Genomic DNA, 21,765 nt, shown 5'->3' on the forward strand with positions numbered 1-21,765 from the left:
TCACCCCAGGGACCCAAGTGCTTGTTAGAGCCAGTCTGGGAAGGCCTGTATACAATTTTAGCCATTCCAACAGAAGTCAAAGTACCTTAATTTGAAGCCTGGATCCACCATTCCAGAGTCAAACATTGGTCCCCAATGGGGACTAATAACAAGGAACCAAAATCCATCTGTGAACCAAGAGAGGACCTCAAATTCATCTTGAAGTGACAAGACACAGATAAGTCTTTTTCTCCATATCCCATCAATTCTTACTACATTGCTTTCACCCAACCTCTCCTCACAGTATGTGGGGAATTTACCAAAACACCCTCTATCTCTTGCAGGACCCCTAGCTATGCTTGGTCTTGCATTGTGCTTTGGGTAATTGCCTCCTTAATGGCCTAACCCACTTTATATCTTCCAGATAAAGGTCATCAAACTCCAAATGGTAGTTCAGATGGAGCCTCACATGGTGGTCAAACCAGACTTCTACAGGGGACCCCTTGATAGGCAGAACTACAGGAACCTTGACTGCCACTCCATCCAACCCAACCCTAATCACCCCCCCCCTCCACCCCCACCACCACCACCAGGAAGTAGGTAGATCAGTGGTCACCCTATTTCCCTAATAGCAGTTAGGGTTACCTCTTCAGAGTGGGGAATGATGAAGGATAGTTGGGAGGCAGGCAAGGACAAGGGGCCTCCCACCCTAAGAGGAAACCAAAAGGATTTTACACCTCCCTGGAAGGATCCCTGCATTCTTTCCCATGTGATAGATGACAAAAACCTCATTGGATGACAGGCACAGGGAGGGTTAATCCCATTAAAACAGCCCACCAACAAGCCCATAGAAACCCCTAGACTTAGAAACTCCAGTGGCAACCCTCACAGGCCCCCTCCTCCAGAACTTTGTACTATTACTTTGCTATCGTTCAATAAACCTTACTTTGCTGTCCACCACTCTGGTCTACCTCTTCATTCTTTAAGGTGGCATGACCAAGAACTGCAGGCACTGAAAAATCAGGCTCTAAAAAAAGGAAGATACGAGGGAGAAAGAAACAGCTAAAATTCAGACTTAACTCTTGTGTTTAGAGAAATCCCAGCTGCTTCTAGGAATAGTCAGGGAACAGCCTTCAAGGAGGATGTGTTCTGTGTGAGATTAAAGATTCTGATAAACTTGATCACCTGCCCCACCCCACAATGCTATCCTGACAAGATTTCAATGATAATAGCAGTTTTCTCTCCTTTCACCCTCCCTCACCAAAAAAAAGTACCCAAATTACTTATTGATATCTAGAATTCCTTTGACAATAGTAATTAGCAGAGGCTTTTTTAAAAAACTAAAAGTGCCTGAGAAATAAAAGATATGTAAAAGTGGTGTCAAGAAGCATAGAGCCCAGAAATGGGCTGGTGACATGTTGAAGGCAACAAAAATTGCTATTTTAGCTATGATCCTGGTGAGAAGACTACCATGTAGCAGTTATTTTATCAACAAGATAAAACTTAAGATGGTCTAGATGGCATATGCTAGAAATGGTGTTCCTAAGTGAGTGAGTGTGTGTGTGCATGTGTGCATGTGGCAAAGGTGTACGTAACTGAAGGTACGTACCTTGTGGCACTTGATGGCAAATCAAGACAACCAGCAAAGGGCAACATCTTGGAAGTCTCATTGGCCATGAGCTGGCAGTCCAAATGGAGGCTTGGCTTAGATCACCAAGAGATCACGCCTCAACTTGTGACCTACCTTGTGCCATTCAGACCCTGGATATCCCCATGAAGATAATTTTTTTTTCTTTTTAAGATTTTTGTTTTTTTATTTGAGACAGAGCACAAGGGGGCAGAGGCAGAGGGAGAAGGAAAAGCAGACTCCCCGCTGAGCTAGGAGCCCAACACAGGGCTTGTACCAGGACCCTGAGATCATGACCTTAGCCAAACACAGACGCTTAACTGAGCCAAACAGGTGCCCCAAGACTGAAATTCTTAAGACAAGACCAAGTAATATAAAGGCTAGGTGAAGAATGAACTTATGAAGAGAAAATAAATTATTTCCCTTATCAGTTTCACTTGGTTGCCAAAAACAAAAGTCCAACTGTAGTGGTCTTAAACACAAGGCTTTATTTTGACATTGTTATCATGGTAAGTCTCAAAAAATCTTCTTTTTCAAGTTTTGTTCTTAAATAAGAATAAATAAGACGTAGGCAAAGTCAATGTGAAGGAAACAAATGTGTCACAATAAGAGTGTCATAAATGAAAAAAAAAAAAAAAGAGTGTCATAAATGAAGACTGAAATGTTAGTCTGATTTATTTACTGCTGTATCTGCAGCGCCTAGAACAAAGTAAGCACCAAGCAAGTACTCAGTATTTGTTAATGAATGAAATCTGTATCAGAGGCAGTTTAAGGTAGCTCAGAAGATTGGCCCTGCAGAAGAAGAAAGGGGAGACCTCATGAAGGATGCTAGAAAACTTTGGGGCGTGTTTTTCTCAATCTCAAGCTTCACCTCTGGAGCAAATTCCCAGGAGTTACCTAGAAGCTGCACAGAGATCAGAATGAGGACCTTACAAAATGTCTCATTTTAAGAAAATGCAAATTTTTCTATTTGGAAGGACTTAAACATCTCCCTTCGTGTACAAATTTTTAAGTAATGCAGCTCTCCTCTCATCTCCAATTTAAAAACAATTTTCAAGAATTGTGTCACTTCCACATAAGCAGGCTCAAGTGACAGCAAACATCTTCTACTGTTTTGCCACCTGGCGGCGCTGCTGCAGCCGGTAAACAAAAACACCCATCATCCTTTGTAGGTATCCCATGAACACATACAGAACACCTGTGATGATGTTGGTGCACTTGCCGTATTTGTTGCTACAATGAAAAATTGTTCTAATATCCTGTTGTCCACCAAGCTTTCATTGAGCAATTGTGCCAATGCTGTTGCTTTAAAAAAAAAGGGGGGGGATAAAATCATGGAATACTGTGTTGTTTATCTAGGGGAGAACAGTCCACTAAATATTAGAGATAGTATCTTCACAGTCAGGCCTGCTCTATTTTTCTAGGAAGGCAGGGTCAGGGCTGAATCCCAGCACCTATTTCCATACCTGGCACACAATAGGCAAACAATATATATTTGTTGAATAAATAATAAATAAACATGGAAGAAAAACAATAAATCACCTTATGGCTCCCAACCACATATTTCTCAGTTTTATCTCTGTATAGAGACCCGCAAAAGTTCCTGAAACCAAATTCCAAAATCACAGGAATAAGTTTCTAAATAGTTCAGCTCGGGTCAACTGCTCATTTGTGATCTACTCAACTGTGCTAAGGAAAATAGTGCCACATAGTACAAATGGCTCCCAGAGGCTTACCTTGGGATGAATGAAGATTGCAGGGAGGGGGATGTGTGAGCCAAGGCTAACTGTAAAGCATATGAATAATAGGTGTCAGATACATATACAATTATTTTTCAAATGTTTGGAGATGCTGCTGTAATTGATAAGACACAATTTATTTTACTATGGTCAAATACACATAAGATTTGCCACTTTAACCATTTTTAAGTGTACAGTTTGGTGGCATTAAGTACATTCATGTTGGGCAAAGTGTCACCACCATCCTTCTTCAGAACTTTTTCATCTTCCCAAACTGAAACTCTATACCCATTAAACAATAACTCCACAATATCCCCTCCCCCCACCCCAGGAAACCACCATTGTATTTCTGTCTTTATAAATTTGACTATTCTGGGTACCTCACATGAGTGAAGTCATATACCATTGGTCCTTTTGTGACAGGCTTATTTCACTTAGCAGTGTCTTCAAGGTTCATCTGTGATGTAGCATGTATCAGAACTTCCTTCTCAAGGCTGAATAATATTCCATTCTATGTCTAGACTACAATTTGTTCATTCGTTCAACTACTGAGGGATATTTGGATTGCTTCCAGCTTTGGGGGATGGTGCATAATGGTGCTATACACATTATCAAAGCATTCTTGAACTCACAACAGCTCTTTATCATCATGCATACTCTCAATTGATGGGCCTAAAAGTATACCTACTATCATGCGAGGATCAGCAGAAAAATTGGCTCTCTTGAGTATCCTCATGCTTGCTGTCTTTAGAATCTTAGAGACAGAGAAAGTTGGGGTCGAAGAAGTCTTAGAGCCCAGATATAATTCTCCTCCTTTCTACAGTCAGTTCTCATTTATGTATTTTTACAGAGAAATGCTTGTTTCATTAAGTTAGATTGTTCCATTGTTAAACAGTTCTAGAGGTTAAATCATTATTCAGTGTATACTTGGTTTGATAGTTATTAATGTCATGTCCTCCAGGTGAAGTTTGAATCTGATAAGCTATCTGTTGAGTGGCTTTAGAAATCCACACAACCTTAGAGGAGGACATTACCTAAGGTTATAGTGACAGGAGCCAGAACAGATTATCAAGGACACTGACACCTAAACCAGGGGCCCCTGCCCTTTTATGCATAATGTACTAAGAGAATACCCTGGTAAACCCAGAAATTTATAGCAGAGCCTTGTTCCATTTTCATTTAATAAAAACCAGTGACTCCAATTTGTCCTGTTCATTAGCTTTTCTTTTTTAGCTTTTCTTCTAGGATTTCTTTTTTCCTCTTTCATTAAAATGTGTGGGGGGGAAATGCCTCAAGAAGCTGTGGAGAAGTAGACAATTCTCATCGTTTGGAATTAGAAAATAAATAGGTGCAACCTCCCTTGAATGGCAATTTGGCCACAGTTATCAAAATGTGTGCGTGTATACCCTTTGACCCAGCAATTCCATTTATAGGAATTTACCTTCCAGATGCATTCTTAAACTGGTAAAGATGTGTAGCAAAAGATCAAAGACACCCTAACTGCCCATCAATAAAGGACTGTTTAATAAAGGCATGGCACATCTAAAAAGATCTCAGTATGGAGTCAGGCCTGAAATCCTATGCCTTTGCTAGAAAAATAAGCAGTCTTTATGAACTGACTTGGAAATTGTTCCAAGATGCAAGATACACTGTTGTATGACAAAAACAAGGCGGGAAACATTTTTGTGCTTTAAAAAAAAAGAGGCATCTATAGATAGAAATATAGTATACATATGTGTGCTAAGTATCTTCTAAGTTGACCCCAATGATTTCCAACCCCCAGTAACCATGCCCTAAGTAGTTCCCTTCCCTTGAGACTGGGTTCAACCTAGTGACATACTTCTAATGGACAGCAAAAGTGAAATATTTTTTTTAATTTTTATTTATTTATGATAGTCACACACAGAGAGAGAGAGACAGACAGACACAGGCAGAGGGAGAAGCAGGCTCCATGCAGGGAGCCCGACGTGGGATTCGATCCCAGGTCTCTAGGATCGTGCCCTGGGCCAAAGGCAGGCACCAAACCACTGCACCACTCAGGGATCCCCTGGACAGCAAAAGTGAGAGAATGTCACTTCTGAGGCTTGGTTATAAAACAATTTGGGGGTGCCTGGGTGGCTCAGTAAGTTAAGTGTCCAACTCATGATTTCAGCTCAGGTCTTAATCTCAGGGTCATGAGATGGAGCTCTGCGTGGAGCTCCATGCTCAATGGAGTCTACTTGAGATTCTCTCCCTTTCCCTCTTCCTCTGCCCTTTCCCCACTCATGTTCTCTCTCTGTCTCTATCCCTTTCAAATAAATAAATAAATCTTAAAGAAAAAAAAAAAAAAAACCAGCTTCTGCTTCTTGTCTTCCTTGACTTTTCTGGCTTTTCTTGTCTATTTGCTCTGATGAAGCCAGCCATCAGGCTGCAAGGTGCCCAATGCTACTCACATAACAAGAAACTGAGGGGGGCCTCAGGCCAAAAACTAGTGAAGGCATGAAGCCATCAGCCCAACAGCCTGTGAGAAACTAAATCCTGCTGACTACCCCTTGAGTGAGCTTAAAAGCAGATCCTGCCTAAGCAGAGCTATGAGATGACTACAGCCCCAGCAGGCAGCTCAACCACAACCTTGCAAGAGACACTGAGCCAGAGGCCCAGCTAAGCCACTGGATGCCTGACCAAAGAACATGTGAGATAATAAATGTTTACTGTTTTAAGCCACTAAGTCTTGGGGTTGTTACACAGCAGTAGACAACTAATACAAGACGTAACGTGTGTTTATGCATATATACAATATATTTCTTTAAAAACTGGCCACTGTAATTGCCTCTGAGGAAGGAAATTTAAAATCCTGGAGATCAGGGGTGGGAGGAAACTTACTTTTTACTATATACTCTTTGGTCTATTTGAATATATTGTTTATTCAACAAGTGAACAGAGACAAATAACATTTTTTTAAAGATTTTATTTTATTATTCATGAGAGACACACAGAGAGAGAGAGAGAGGCAGAGACACAGGCAGAGGGAGAAGCAGGCTCCATGCAGGGAGCCCGATGCGGGACTTGATCCGGGTCTCCAGGATCAGGCCCTGGGCTGAAGGCAGTGCTAAACTGCTCAGGTTGGTCCCAAATAATAACATTTTTAATACTTTCCAATAAAACAGTAATTCCAAAGACCATTTCTAAAATTCTCATATGAATTTTTTTCTATATCTGCATACATTAGCTACTCACGAAGAAATTTTTTCATACTTCTCTAATTTGGGCACATATATCATTACACATTTAAAAAAAAGAGAGAGAGAGAGAGACTCCTTTTATACTTTTTAAGGAGATGGGAAAAAGGCCTTCTTTTCAGTCTCCTTGTCTGCCTCTCCTGGTCTGATTCCCCTGTGCTCCAGCGACACCAAGGTTCCAGTTCCCCCATTAGGCTGTTGTTTCTTGTCTCTGCCCCTTAACTCACACCTCTCAATTTGGAATACTTTTCCTCCCAGCCCCCTCCCCTGACTAGTTCTTATGCAAAATACAAGACCCAACTCCAGGCTCCTCCTTTGACACCCTCAGCCCACTCCTGCCACAACCTGCTTCTTGCCCAACCCCCCGCCCCCATCCTGCAATTCTCTTTCTGGCTATGCATCCCAGATAAGTTGGTCCCTCACTCCTTTGGGCTGTTCATTATATTACACAGTCCAGGATAGGTCCTCACCTACTCTGCTGCCATTTTTCTGTCTTGTCTACTAATCAGTAAGCTCCAGAGAGATGAGAAGGGAAGGGATAGAAGGGCAGGGATGTGGGAACTCTGGTACAACATAACTTTTCACTTCCCTATTCCCAGTGCAAAATCCTAACCAGAGCAGTGGGAGTGGATATGTTTAGCTCACATATAGGTCACTCACATTCTTGACACAAATTCACAAGGGATATTTGAAGATTCATACATGCACCCCTTAGGGTGTGTGGATAAAATACCTTAGGTTGCAATTGACAGAAGCCTCCTCACTTGTATAGCTTAAACTGAAAGGAAATGTTATTTCACCATTAAGAAGCTCAGAGGGGGGCAGCCCCGGTAGCACAGTGGTTTAGCGCCACATGCAGCCCAGGGTGTGATCCTGGAGACCCGGGATCGAGTCCCACGTCAGGCTCCCTGCATGGAGCCTGCTTCTCCCTCTCCCTGTGTCTCTGCCTCTCTCTATCTCTCTCTCTGTGTGTCTCAAATAAATAAATAAAATTAAAAAATAAAAAATAAAAAAAAAAAAAGAAGCTCAGAGGGAAGACTGCTGCAGGATTTGTTAATTTAGCAGCTCAGTCTCATCAAGGACCCAGTTCTTTCCACCTCTCTGCTCTGCCATCCTCAGTGGACCTGCCTGCCTTTCTGGCTAATTCCCCTCAAAAGTCACAAAATGGCTACCACAGCTCCCAACACCACACCAGAAGTGTTCCTTCCTCCTGAAAACTTGTATATCTCTTTCTTTAGGACCGAGGGAAAAATTCCTAGAAGCCACTTCGGTAGACTTTCCCTTTATGTTCATTGGCTATAAGTGGATTGATGCCCGTGCCTTATCTATCTGATGGCAAGGAGAGAAAGACAGATGATCATGATTGGCTTATGGAGCACTTGGCTGATTATGGCACACATTATCTGAAAAAATCTGTCTTCCACTAAAAAGAAGGAAGGGGGTGGGTAACAATAGTGTTGTTGTCTTCTATATTGAGAGTACCTGGGCTCTCTTACTTTTTTTTTTCTCACTGTTATGCTAAATTGCATATATTATAATTAGAAAACACTGCATCACTCCCAGCACCTGCAGATCTATTTTTAAAAATACCACACATGTGACCTAAATCCAGCTGAGAATATGGATTTTTAAAACTTTGACCACTGGTGCTACTAGTCTTATTTGGGAAAGATGACAGCCTTTGAGTGAGAAAAGTGAGGCAATTAAAACTGGGACCATGCTGGTGTTTTCCAAGGGACTGGGGTGATGATTTTCTCCCCTTTCCCAACTGACCAGTACTCTTCAGAGAGTTTAAAGAACAACCAGACCAGAAGCTGACAAGCTGGGCTTGTTGTAGAATAGAACACACAGGCTCTCTAGCCAGATTAACTACTTTATTTTTTTTTTATGGTGAAAAAATTTATTTTTAGATTTATAGCTGGCTGGACTCAGTTTAAATGATCCCAATTTTGTTGGTAACATCCAAAGCATCATAGTCAGGAGCCAGTCAAACACATGCTTTCTTCTCTCCATCAGGCCTGATCAAGGTGTTGACCTTGGCCACATCAGTGTCATAGAGCTTCTTCACAGCCTGTTTGATCTGGTGCTTGTTGGCCTTGACATCCACAATGAACAAAGGTGTGTTGTCTTCTATTTTCTTCATGGCTGACTCAGTAGTCAGAGGGAACTTGATGATGGCGTAGTGATTAAGCTTGTTTCTCCTGGGGGTGCTCTTTTGAGGATATATGGGCTGCCTTTGGAGATGCAGGGTTTTGGGTCATCGGAATATAGGTGATGTACGGATCTTCTTTTTTTGTGTGTGACTGTGCACACCTTTCAGCACCGCTTTCTTAGCTTTCAAAGCCTTTGCTTTGGCTTTGGCTTTGGCTTTGGCTTTGGCTTTGGCTTTGGCTTTGGGAGGGGCAGGGGCTTCCTTCTTCGCCATCAGCGCCATCCTCCTGAAAGGGCCAGATTAACTACTTTAAATCCTAACTCCAACACTTAATATCACATGAAATTTGAGCAATAATATTACATTTTCTGGGCCTCTATTTCATTAAGTGTAAAACAGAGATAATAAATTTTGCTGATTTCTTTTTTTTTTAATTTTGCTGATTTCTGAGAGGATTAAGTGAATATCTGAAATAAAAGCATACAGCAGAATGCCTATAACATAAAAAACTATCAAACCTATCATAGTAAAGACAAAACAAACAAAAAACAGTGTTATAATAGCACAAGAATTGACAAATTGGCCAATAGAATAGAAGAGAGATCTCACACATAAACCCATTTGCACAAGGGAAGTTAATGTACAACAAAAGTGTCACCAGAAATCCATGTGGGAAAGGATGAATTATCCAGCAGATGGCGGTGGGGAAAATGACTCACTGAGAAGAAAAAGAAAACCTGGTACCTACCTAACACCACACGCCAAAGTAGGTTCATGGGACTGTGGTGCAAAAGTCCCCTTTCACCTTCCAAATTAGCAAGATGGTTTCAAGGTTTCAAGATGAATGAAGAATCTAATTGTCTAAGGAAGAACTCTAAAACTGATGGCAAAAATTGTAGTAGGGTGTCTTTGTGACCGTAGTTAGTTGGGAAGCATTTCCTAAAAAAATTTCACAAGCACAGACCATAAAACAAAAAGTTGCATTTTAGGGGCACCTGGCTAGCTTAGTTGGTAGAGCATGTGACTCCTGATCTCTGGGTTATAAGTTTGAGTCCCATGTTGGGTATAGATATTACTCAAAAAAAAATTTAGAAGGGGTGCCTGGCTGGCTCACAGTAGATCACATAACTCTCAGTCTCAGAGTTATGATCACATTCAAACCACATGTTAGACATGGAGCTTACTTAAAAAAAAAAAAAAAGTTGATGCATTTGATTGCATAAAAAATTAAAGAATTGGATCCAACAAAGGCTATCATGGAAAAAATAAGAGATTCCATGATAGAAAATATTTGTAGTATGTAAATATGAAAAGGTATTAATATCTACAATATGCAAGAACCACAAATCATCAAGAAAAAATTGCAACTTCACAAGAAAAATGGGCAAAGGACATGAACAGCAATTTAAGAAAAGGAAGCCCAAAGTCCACCAAACATATAAAGAAATATTCAATTTTATTAGTAATCCTAAAGAAATCCAAATGAAATAAGGTATCATTTTAAATCTATAGGATAGGCAAAAATTAGAAAGCTGGATGATGCCAAGTGTTGGTGAGGATGTGAGACATATCATGCCCTGCGATGAGGAGTTACCACTTGTCTTTTTTTTTTTTTTTACCTATCAATTAAGTGCATAACAAAACATCTAAAATTTAGTGGCTTAAAACAACAACCATTTTGCTTAGCTAATAATTCTATGGGTTCTCAATTTGCACTGGGCTCTGCTGGGTAGCCAAGTCTGGTCCAACTGTTCTCAACTCAGTTAGATGTCTGGGGCTTCAGCTAAGGTGGCTTCAGCTAAGGTGGACCCACCTGGGTCCTCTTTCACATGTTCTCATCCTCTAGCAGGCTAGCCTGAGCCTGAAGACATGATGGTAGAAGGGCTCCCAGATCAACAACAGGAATTGTAGGATATCTTGAGGTCTAGGCTCAGAACTCAACCATTTTCTGCCGCCTTCCATGAAAGCAAATCACAAGGTCAAATCAGATTCAAGTGGGAGGGAAATAGGTTCTACCTTTTGATGGGAGTTGCTACTAAGAATTTGCGAACACTTTTTTGCCCTCTGATATGATGAATGCATTGGTTCATCCATTCTGGAGAACAATGTAGAGTTATAGTCAAATCAAATACACTTATAATCTATAGCACAGAAATTTCCTCCCTAAGTATATATTCCAAAGATATTCTCACTCAGGTTCATTAGAAGACAGCATTATTTGTGGTAGCAGAGAATTAGATACGCACCAGGAGTATTATGCAACAATTAAAAATAATGGATACTTTAAAAAAAATAAATAAATAAAAATAAAAATAATGGATTAGAAGTACACATGGCAATATAAAGAGATCTGAGAGACATATGCTGAAAGAAAAGAAACAATGAGTACTACAATTACTATATAGGACAGTACAATTCAATTGAAAATGCATGTACAGGGACGCCTGGGTAGCTCGGCAGTTGAGTGTCTGCCTTGGGCTCCCGGAATCCAGAATCCAGGATCAAGTCTCACATCCGGTTCCCTGTGGGGATCCTGCTTCTCCCTCTGCCTATGTCTCTGCCTCAGAGTCTCACTGTGTCCTTGATGAACATACAAATAAATCTTTTTAAAAAATACATGTACACAGAGCAATATACATTTTATAAGAAATATGCCAATGCACATTAAACACATTGTTATGGTTGCCTTTGGGGTTATTCTTAAAAGGAAGCAGATAAGGGAAGAGAAGATAATAAATTATTTAATGAATAAATCAATGACAAGAGGAGCCCTGCCCAGACCAACAATGACAATGTAACCTGAAATTTGAAACCTCTGTGTCTGAGGTCCAAGAAGAAAATGAGGTACAATAGCTGCTTCATCTCTTCCATCCCTTCCTGCACTAGAGTTTCTTTTCATCATGAAACATTAAAGAATAGTCAACTTCAGAAATAGCAAGAGCCAAGGAAGGGGAAGGGCTAGCCCAGGGACAAAGTCATATTTAAGGATCACATCTCTTTGCAAGAGCCACTTTCACAGGTGGCAAATTCAAGAAAATGTGACATGTTAATATCCTAGAGTCCAAGGGCAACAGGCATGGGAATTGCATGTTCTTCCTTGAAAAGTACTCAACACATATTCTATTTTCCTACCACTGACCTGGGTAGAATGGTTGGTCACTCTCATCAAGATGGCCACAACTCATCCCACTCTGTGCTGAACTCCCTCTTGGAAAAAAAGTGCTTTCAGAAGATCACATGCCAACTTTCCATAAGCCTCCCAACCTCTTCAAAGTGGTCCTGGTTTACCGTGATCAAGCCCAAGGACACTTTGCCAATGAAGAACATTGCAAAACTCTCTGTCACACTCTTAAAAATGTCTATGAATTTTGTTCTTAGATCATTTACTAAAATCAAGCATTCTTTCATTTACCAATTCCAAAGGCTATTTACTTTGGATGCATCCTTTGTTTCTTTCATGGGCAAATTAAAGCCATGGTCAGTTTAGTTCTTTACTTACAATCCAGTTATCCATACGTAAATCTAGACTTGGAAAATCACATTCTATCTGTGTATTTGGCTTCAGAAAATTGGATATTAAAGGAAATTAAACATGTGTTCAACCATTCTCTTTGTTAGTTACTGTTTGTTTCTGGCTTGCGAAACATATCTGTTGTAATGGGCTGAATGTTTGTGCCCCCCGACCCACAGCAAAATTCATGTGTTGAAATCCTGTCTTTCAGTGTGATGGTATCAGGAAATGGGGGCCTTTGGGCGGTGATTAGGTCATGAGGATGAAGCCCTCAGGTATGGGATTAATGCCCTTATAAAAGAGGCCCCAGAGATCTCTCTTGCCCCTTTTGCCATATGAGGACATAGTGAGAAGATAGCTATTTACAAACTAGGAAACAAGTTTTCACCAGATACCAAATCTGCCAGCATCATGATTTTGCTTCCCAGCCTCCAGAACTATGAGAAATAAATGATTTTTGTTTCAGCCACCCAATCTCTGGTGTTTTTGTTATAGCAGCCTGCAGGGACTAAGACTCCTACTTTGTTTATGTTTCTCACCACTTTTTTATTTTTTACATTAGCACTTAGAGTTTTCACTCAGATTTTTTATTTTATTATTTTTTATATTTTATTTAAATTCCATTTGCCAACATATAGTATAACATCCAGTGCTCATCCTAACATGTGCCCTCCTTAATGCCTGTCATCCAGTTACCCCAGCTCTCCACCCACCTCCCCTTCTGCAAGTCTTTGTTTTTTTCCCAGAGTTAGGAGTCTCTCATGGTTTGTCTTCCTCTCTAATTTTTCCCCACTCAGTTTTCCTCCTTTCCTTTAAGTCTGATTTTTGAGGAAATGAGGGGTTGGCGAAAGAATAGTTTGTTTTCTTTAACCACTAGAGGGCACATTGCATCAGATGTTTTGTTTTTTTCCATTTCTATTTAATTTAAATGTGTATTTCAAAAGAATGTGAAAGAATAAGAGAAAGAATAAGAGAACTTTGATTTTTCAATGTAAGTGATTTTTTAAAAAACTTTCATTAACTAAATAATAAATGATTAAGTAGAAGAAAGAGACAAAATAGAGGGGGAGGGAATAAAAATCCTTAAAACCTAAAAACTGATAAATCCAGATACTGTACTTGACAGTCAAATAAATAAATACACAAGTTTTTCTCTTCCATTGTTAACCAGAAAGAGGATAACTCTGACTCTCTAGGGAGATAAAAAGAGCATTGCAGCACCAGAGAAGAGTAAGTGTGAAGTGTACACAAAAGAAGCTCTACAGGGCTGTGATGAGAGGAAATTCTGTACTTCAACAGAAGTCATTAGATGTTTTATTTAGTTTTATTGAACTAGCAATATCTGTATATATAATAAAATAAATAAATATAATAAAATATATAATAAAAATATAAAGTATATTTATAAATATATAAATTATAAATTATATATTTATTTATATATTATATATTTTATATATTTATATATTATTTATATGATATATATGAAAATTTATATTTTTATATATGGATAAAATGTATATATAAAATGTAAAGCTACAAAATATACATAGTGAAAGGAAGTCTCCCTTCTCCCCACAATACACAATTCCCCTCCTTGACAGCTACCCTTACTATTGATTTCTTATACACCCTTCAGAAAACAAGTCTGTACATTTACAAGCATATAAATGAGCAAATATATTGAGTTTTCCTCCTACAGAAGCAGCAGTGTGTTATATATGATGTTCTCACTTTGCTTTTTTTATTTAAAAAATTTTTTGTTAAAGATTCTACTTATTTATTCATGAGAAACAGAAAGACAGAGAGGCAGAGACACAGGCAGAGGGAGAAGCAGGCTCCATGCAGGGAGCCCGACGTGGGACTCCATCCCGGGTCTCCAGGATCACGCCCTGGGCTGCAGGTGGCTCTAAACTGCTGAGCCACCCAGGCTGCCCTTTATTTGAAGTTTTTTGAAACATGATTGGCAAATTAGTTTCAGGTGTACAACATAAGGATTTAATTTTGTATATATTGCAAATAATCACGAAAATAAATCCAGTTAACATACATCATACATAGTTACAGGTTTTTTTTCCTTTGATGAAAACTGTCAAGATCAACTCTCCTACCTACTTTCAAATATACAATACAATACAATATCATTAACTACGTCACCATGCTGTTCATTACATCATGATTTTGCTTCTTTTTTTTAACTTAATATATCTTGGAGATCCTTCTTTGTATATATAGATCTGTCTTATTTCTGTCTTATTATTTTTAGTAGCTGCCTGAAATTGAAATTACATAATTATTTTAAATTCTGTTTAAAAAAAAGAAAAAGAAATTGTTTCAAATATACCCTTCAATTATTTAAACACTCTATTAATGGACATTTTCTTTTTCTACCTGGTTCCTTCTAAGTAGGCTCCATGTCCAGCATGGAGCCCAACATAGGGCTTGAACTCACAACCCTGAGATCAAGCCCCTGAGATGAACTCAAGAGTCAGACACCTAACTGACTGAGCCACTTAGGCACCTCCTTTGCAAACTTTTTAAAAAATCAAACACTATTGCAATGAATCCCCTTTTACATATCCCATCATTTTAGACTATTTATATAAAGAAGTAAAACATTGAGGTATTATCAGCCAAGTTAAGATCAAAGTGGTGTACATTTTATTTTATTTTTATTTTTTAAAGATTGTATTTATATATTTGAAAGGCAGTGTGAGCACAAACAATGGGGAGGGATAGAAGGAGAAGTGGACTCCCTGGTGAGTAGGGAGCCTTATGCAGGACTCGATCCTAGGACCCTGGGATCATGACCTGAGCCAAAGGCAGATGCTTAACCTACTGAGCCACCCAGGCACCCTAAAGTGGTATATACTTTAATGAAGAAAAGCATCTGAGAAAGTCCTGAACTGGCCCTATAAAAAAGACCCTTGACCTCACCCTGCAACGCCTATACTCAGGCCCATGCTATGCAGAGACACCATCCCCTCCACAGATCTCATAGGAGCCCTCCCTAATAAACCAAGATCAGATCAGATACCACTTGGGACCAAAATGTACCCAAAGCCTCAGCCCTGCTCCGACCTGATCCCCTGCACTTTTTAGATCAACTCTGTCCAATAGAAATATAATTCAAGCTATATATGTAACAACATTTATTTTCTAGGAGCTACATTAAAAAATATGGAAACAGTTGTAATTGCTTGAAACAATATTTTTATTTAACATAATATATCCAAAGCATTATCATTTCATCATTTAATCAATATTAAAATTTATTAATATCTTACATTCTTCTTTTTAGACTAAGTCTTTGTAATCCACTGTGTGTTTACACTCACACCATGTCTCATTTTGGACTAGCCATAGGGCTCAACAACAACATATGGCTTGAACAGCATTGTTCAAAGGACCTTTATGCAATGATAGAAATGTTAGGTCCTTGTTCCTATAAATACCCTTTACCCTCCTATATAGTCAGCCTTTCTGAAGAGCAATTTTTTCCTCTTCCTGTATCAGTAAGATCCAGGCTCTGCAAGGTCACTGCACCACTTTGGGCATTTCTAATGGAGGCCACTTATTCTTTTATCTCCCAAACCACTAGAACCAGTCAGTGCCTCATACAAGCTTCAGTCCAGATCTGTGCTGTTCAATATGATAAACATGAATAAACATGTAGCTACTTAAATTTAAATTAATTAAAATAATCTCATTTTCTCAGTTGCACTAACCTCATTTCAAGTGTGCAATAGCCACATGTGGCCAATGGCCATTGTATTAGACGGCAGAGGCCTCAACCATTTCTCTTCCACCGTCAGATAAAACTCTCTCTCCTTGGAGACTTGTGTTATAGAGCTCTAGAACCTTCACAATGCCCTCAGGGAAGTCATGGAACTACCTCTCGATTAAAACATTGAACCTTGGTTCTCTTCATTCTTCATAGCCTTCAGAACACCCCATGGTGCTCTACCCCAACTCCCAGTATTATATGGGCTTTTAGCATCTATGTACTTCTAGGTAAGCTTGGCTGAACATTTCTTGTACCCCCCCCCTTTTTTTAAAGCTTTTTATTTATTTATCAGAGAGAGAGAGAGAGAGAGAGAGGCAGAGGGAGAAACAGGCTCCATGCCTGGGTCTCCAGGATCGCGCCCTGGGCCAAAGGTGGCGCTAAACCGCTGAACCACCGGGGTTGCCCTTTCTTGTACCTCCTTAACCTTAACTTTACCTTCACTCCACCTACTCACAGAGCCTGCACTGATCTGTCATCACCCAGCACTACTCCACCTCAGAAATCTTTTTTATTCTTTTATTTATAACAAATGAACAAGTAATACATACTACAGCTTTCCCAGAAAACAATAACGACTGAATCATACAGCTAAAGGGGAAGTCCTTGGCCAGCCCACTCCTGGTTTCAAGCTTCCTTTTCTTTTTCTTTTTTTTAAGATTGATTGATTGATTGATTGATTGATTTAGAAAGAAAGAAAGAAAAAGAGAAAAGAAAAAAAGAAAAGAAAGAAAAGAAAAGAAAGAAAAGAAAAGAAAAAAGAAAAGAAAAGAAAAGAAAAGAAAAGAAAAAAGAAAAGAGTGTGCGCACAGGTGTGGGGGGGTGGGCAGAGAGTCTTAAGCAGGCTCCACTCTGAGCAGGAAGCGGGATCCAGGACTTGATCTGCCCACCCTGAAATCAGGACCTGAGCTGAAACTGAGTCAGTCGCTTAACTGACTGCACCACCCAGATGGAGAGGTAGTATGTTTGCACAGTTAATGCTCAAAAGTACAAAAAGATGTATAATGAAGTTCCCATTCTTATCCTTTATCTATGCCATTCCCATACTAGTTTCATAAATAACCACTTTTCTCAGTTCTGTATTATAACTAGTTATTCTTCATGCATTTCAAGCAAATATGAATATAGATTCTTATTTCCTTCCTGTTATACTCCCATTTCATGCACATTCTATACACTGTTCTGCATCTTGAAGTGCCTTTTTTTTTTTTTTTTTTTCAAGAATGAGAGTGCAAGGGGCAGCCTGAATGGCTCAGCGGTTTGGTGCCGCCTTTGGCCCAGGGTATGATCCTGGAGACCCGGGATCAAGTCCCACGTTGGGTTCCCTGCATGGAGCCTGCTTCTCGCTCTGCCTGTGTCTCTGCCTCTCTCTCTCTCTCTCTCTCTCTGTCTCTCATGAATAAATGAATAAAATCTTAAAAAAAAAAAAGAAAGAAAGAAAGAATGAGAGTGCAAGAGCACCTGGGTGGCTCAGTGGTTGAGCGTCTGTCATTAGCTCAGGTCATGATCTCGGGGTCCTCCAATGAGTCCTGCCTCAAGGTCCTCACAGGGAGCCTGCTTCTCCCTCGACCTATGTCTCTGCCTCTCTCTGTATGTGTCTTTCATGAATAAATAAAATCTTAAAAAAAAAAAAAAAAGGAGAGCACACATGAGAGTGGTGGTGGGGGGCGCAGAGGGAGAGAATGTTACTCAGGCTCCATGCTCAGCACAGAGCCCTACAAAGGGCTTGATTTCATTATGGAGCTTATGACCTGAGCCAAAACCAAGAGTCCCATGCTTCACTGACTGAGCCACCCAGGGACCCCACGAACATGCCTTTCCATGTGGATACACAGAGAGTATCTTCATTCTTTTCTCTGTGCTGCAATATTATTCCATCATATGGCTATACCATAAATTAATCAGCTCCTGTTGATTGGGTGTTGGATTGTTTTCAGTACTTACTATTACAACCAGTAATAGGTACAAGAAAGAACTTTGTACCTATGTCACTTTGTGGAAACACATCTGTAGGATGAAATGAATTTCCAAAAGGGAAATTGTGCAAATTGTATCTGAATTGCTAATTTTGAAAAATATTGCCAAATTGCTTTCCACAGATGTTGTATCAACTCATACTCCCATCTCAGTGTTTTTAACTGCTGCATAATATCCCAAAGCACAGAGGTTATACATCATCGTGTATAGGTCCTGCCTACTGACACAGAACATGAGGTTATTTTCAGGGTTGTCTTATCAAAAAATGCTGCAATAAACATCCTCTCGTGTGGTGCTTTGTGCATGTCTATCTCTAGGATAGAGAAAATAGAGACCAAAAGAAGCAGTTGTGATAAGAACAGAGTTCAAAGTGATGAAAAACAGAGAGAAAGCCTGTGTGGCTGGAGCACAAGGGCCAGGGTGGAGGCCTTAGGGCAGATGTGGGCAGTGGCCATAATAGGGCTGTGGAGGTCTCTGGTAAGGCTTATGGATTTTATTCTGATATCAAGATGCTATGATGAACATTTTAAAAGATCACTCTGGCTGTTGTATGGAAAATGGATTTGAGGGATAGAGTAGAAGCAAGAGATCAGCAATGATGAACATAAGAAGGGGTACCAGAGCCTGAAGTGAAAGGAAAAAATCCTTAGCAAGTTGCAACAAATGGGAAAATGAATAGAACAGGGCAAGTGCCCTGCTCCCAACAGAGGAATCTCTCAAGGGTGATGAGGGACACACAGATCCACAAGGCAGACATAGCTTCTGCTCTCCAGGAGCTTATTCTCACAGAGATTAAGCAAATAATTTCTGGTGTAGACAACAGTCTACACACGGTGTGACAGAAAGAACACTGGCTTTGAAAGTCGCATGGCTCTGTACTCACTGGGAATTCTGCTCTCCCCTTATTAGCTGTGACTTTGTTGAAGTTTCCCTCTCTTTCTCTCTCTCCTTCTCTCTCTGTTGGTCTCTCTCATCTGATTTCTTCATCACTAAGGCTTAGTGAGGGGATTAAGTGAGATCATTTTTGAAAAGCACCTAACATTGGTAAAAAGGAGGTATTTAATTATATTTGGTGAATGAATGGAAAAAAACATTCCCCTTCCTCTGCCATCTGTCTCCCTGTGCCCCTGCCCGCCTTGCCAGGCAATCATCTTGGTCTTAAATTCCTACCCTCCCCTCTGACTGCAGAATGTGGTTACCAGTGGAGTCAATCCAGCTCATTAACTCTTTGCATGTGGTTTTGTCAGAATCATGAGTTGCGGAGTAATGCAAATTAATTGTTTGCACTCCTTTGGGTTTATTCTTTTTTTCCAAAGTTATCCTGTTTAAAATTAAAATTAAATTTAAATTTAAATTTAATTTAAAATTAAAATTAAAATATTTCTCCCTTCCCCACCCCCTTATTATCAGGAAGTTTAAAATATACCAGAAACAATAGATAGAGGAATTAATTTATTTGAAAAATGGATACCAAATTATTATAGTTAAGTTTATTGTTTTCAACCACATTTCCATGGGGACATTAATAAATGTGATTGCTTTTGCTAGAATATTCGTTAATCCTGTGGTTTAGTGCACTGATAATGGAACATGCTGTTCCAGTGACTTTTAATGAACATACTCAGGAAGCAAAGAAAATAATTTTACAAATGCGTACATATTAAAAAGACTAAGGTAGTTTTTAAATCTCCTTATGCTCTCAGAACATGTCACAGAATTGTTCTTAAATGTAACTTCTTTTTCCTTTAAGTTTTTCTCTATAGATCTTTGTAAAATTTAAAATAGAAAATTGAGAAAATTGCTCTTAAATTCTGAAACAAAAACAAAACAAAAAACCAACCAAACAAACAAAAATCTGAAACAATAAGAGTTACTCCTGGATATTGGAGTTTTAAAAGACTTTCTTTGGCTTGGAGGCCTTAATTAATTAAGATGATATGTTTGGCAGTTACTGGGTTTTGTCTTTCTTGTGAGGAAATAATTCTAAACCAACAAAGTAATATGCCGATAATGGATACAGTACCTTATTAATCCGGGTCATATCCACAATTGCAAAGTGAAATAAAAATAATGTTATTTAGAAAATCATTGGAGCTTCCCATTCAAGGGAAATATATTGCTGAGGTGCCAAATCAAATGTTAACTCTTGCGTGCACCCTTTCATGCCTTCCAACACCCTCACACCAATCTATATAAATCAATGCATGCATTTGCAGGGTAGTTTTCCCCCTATTTCTTGTTTAACAACATGAAATTAAAGGCTTCTGGTTCAAGAGAGTAGACCACACATACACATTTGCCTCCTGCTGTTCCAGAGATCATCACTGTATACACAATTTTTAAGAGGTGGTGGTGGGGGATGTAAAATTAAAACAGCAAAGAGAACAGATGAGGAAGTCACCAATGGACAATAATTTCTGGAACACAAGTCAGATAAAATGGAGCAGAAAAAGACCAAATCCAGGATATACCAGGAAGGGGGATGCAGACACATCCTGAGAGAGTCCCCTGGCAATGATGTTTAATGAAGGTATCATATGTCAATGGTTAAGCACATTGTAAGTGCTCAATAAATTTTAGCTAGTATGTCATTACACGAGAACATGCTTCTGTTAGTCCAGGTCAATACATCCACATGTAATTAATTTTTTTGTAGAAGTACGTAATATTCCATAACTTATTCATCCATTTTCTTATTTAAGAAACCTTCAGATTCTTTTCAGGTTTGTTTCTTTTTTGATAGAGTGGTCTGCCAAAAAATGATACAATAAATTTCCTTATACACCTGTCCTTTAATTATTGGAGTTTTTATTTCCATATGCTAGATCTTCAAAAGTGACTCTGCTGAATCAAAAGGTATGTGCAGGTTTAGTTTTAATTGATTCACCAACTGAATGAACCGTTCTAAGAATTGTAGCAGATGAACTCTGGCCAGCAATGCTGAGGACTTTCTGTTTCTATATCTTTCAGCCAGAGTTGGATGTTATCAGTTTTATAAATCAATAAATATATAAATTGTCATCAATTTGATGAAGAAAAGGAGATGTCATTACTAGTGTAATTTGCATTTTTCCTGGTCTAGTAGAGTCGAACATCTTTTTATACATCTATCAGCTATATGAAGTTCTTAATTTGTGAACTAATTGTTCATATCCTTTATCCATTTTTCTTTTGCTGTTTGATTTCTGAATTCTTTGTATTTTTTTTAAGATTTTATTTATTTATTTGACAGAGAAAGAGAGTGCACAAGCAGAGGGAGGGCCAGGCAGAGGAAGAAGGAGAAGCAGGCTTTATCCCAGGGCCCTGGGATCATGACCTGAGACAAAGGCAGACATTTAACCAACTGAAGCACCCAGGCGCCCCCAGAGTTCTTTGTATTTTAAAGATATTAATTTCTCATCTGTCTTGTAATGAGTTTGATTACCATTGTTTGCTAGGCCGAGCTTCTAATTTTTATGTTGTTGAACTCACCAGATTTTTCTTTTATGGCTCCTGGGCTTCTGGTCTTGCTATAGGCTAGGCCTCCCCCAAATTGAGATTATACAAATACTCTCCCATATTTCCTCATTATTTTTACTGTTTTATGTTTCAAATCTAGTTCTTTGAGCCCCTGGGTGGCTCAGTGGTTGGGTGTCTGCCTTTGGCTCAGGTCATAATCCGTGGGGTCCTGGGATTGAGTTCCACTTCAGGCTTTCCACAGGGAGCCTGCTTCTCCCTCTGCCTACGTCTCTGCCTCTCTCTGTGTGTCTCTCATGAATAAATAAATAAATAAAATCTA

At 39.3% G+C, this 21,765-nt stretch overlaps 1 pseudogene; it reads right to left on the reverse strand.

Moving 5' to 3' along the window:
• Positions 1-8,428: 8,428 nt before the first annotated feature.
• On the reverse strand, positions 8,429-16,152 carry LOC140613904 (large ribosomal subunit protein uL23-like; annotated as a pseudogene).
• Positions 16,153-21,765: the final 5,613 nt, after the last annotated feature.

This window comes from Canis lupus, chromosome 22 (assembly GCF_048164855.1).
Source record: "Canis lupus baileyi chromosome 22, mCanLup2.hap1, whole genome shotgun sequence".
Lineage (NCBI taxonomy): Eukaryota > Metazoa > Chordata > Mammalia > Carnivora > Canidae > Canis > Canis lupus.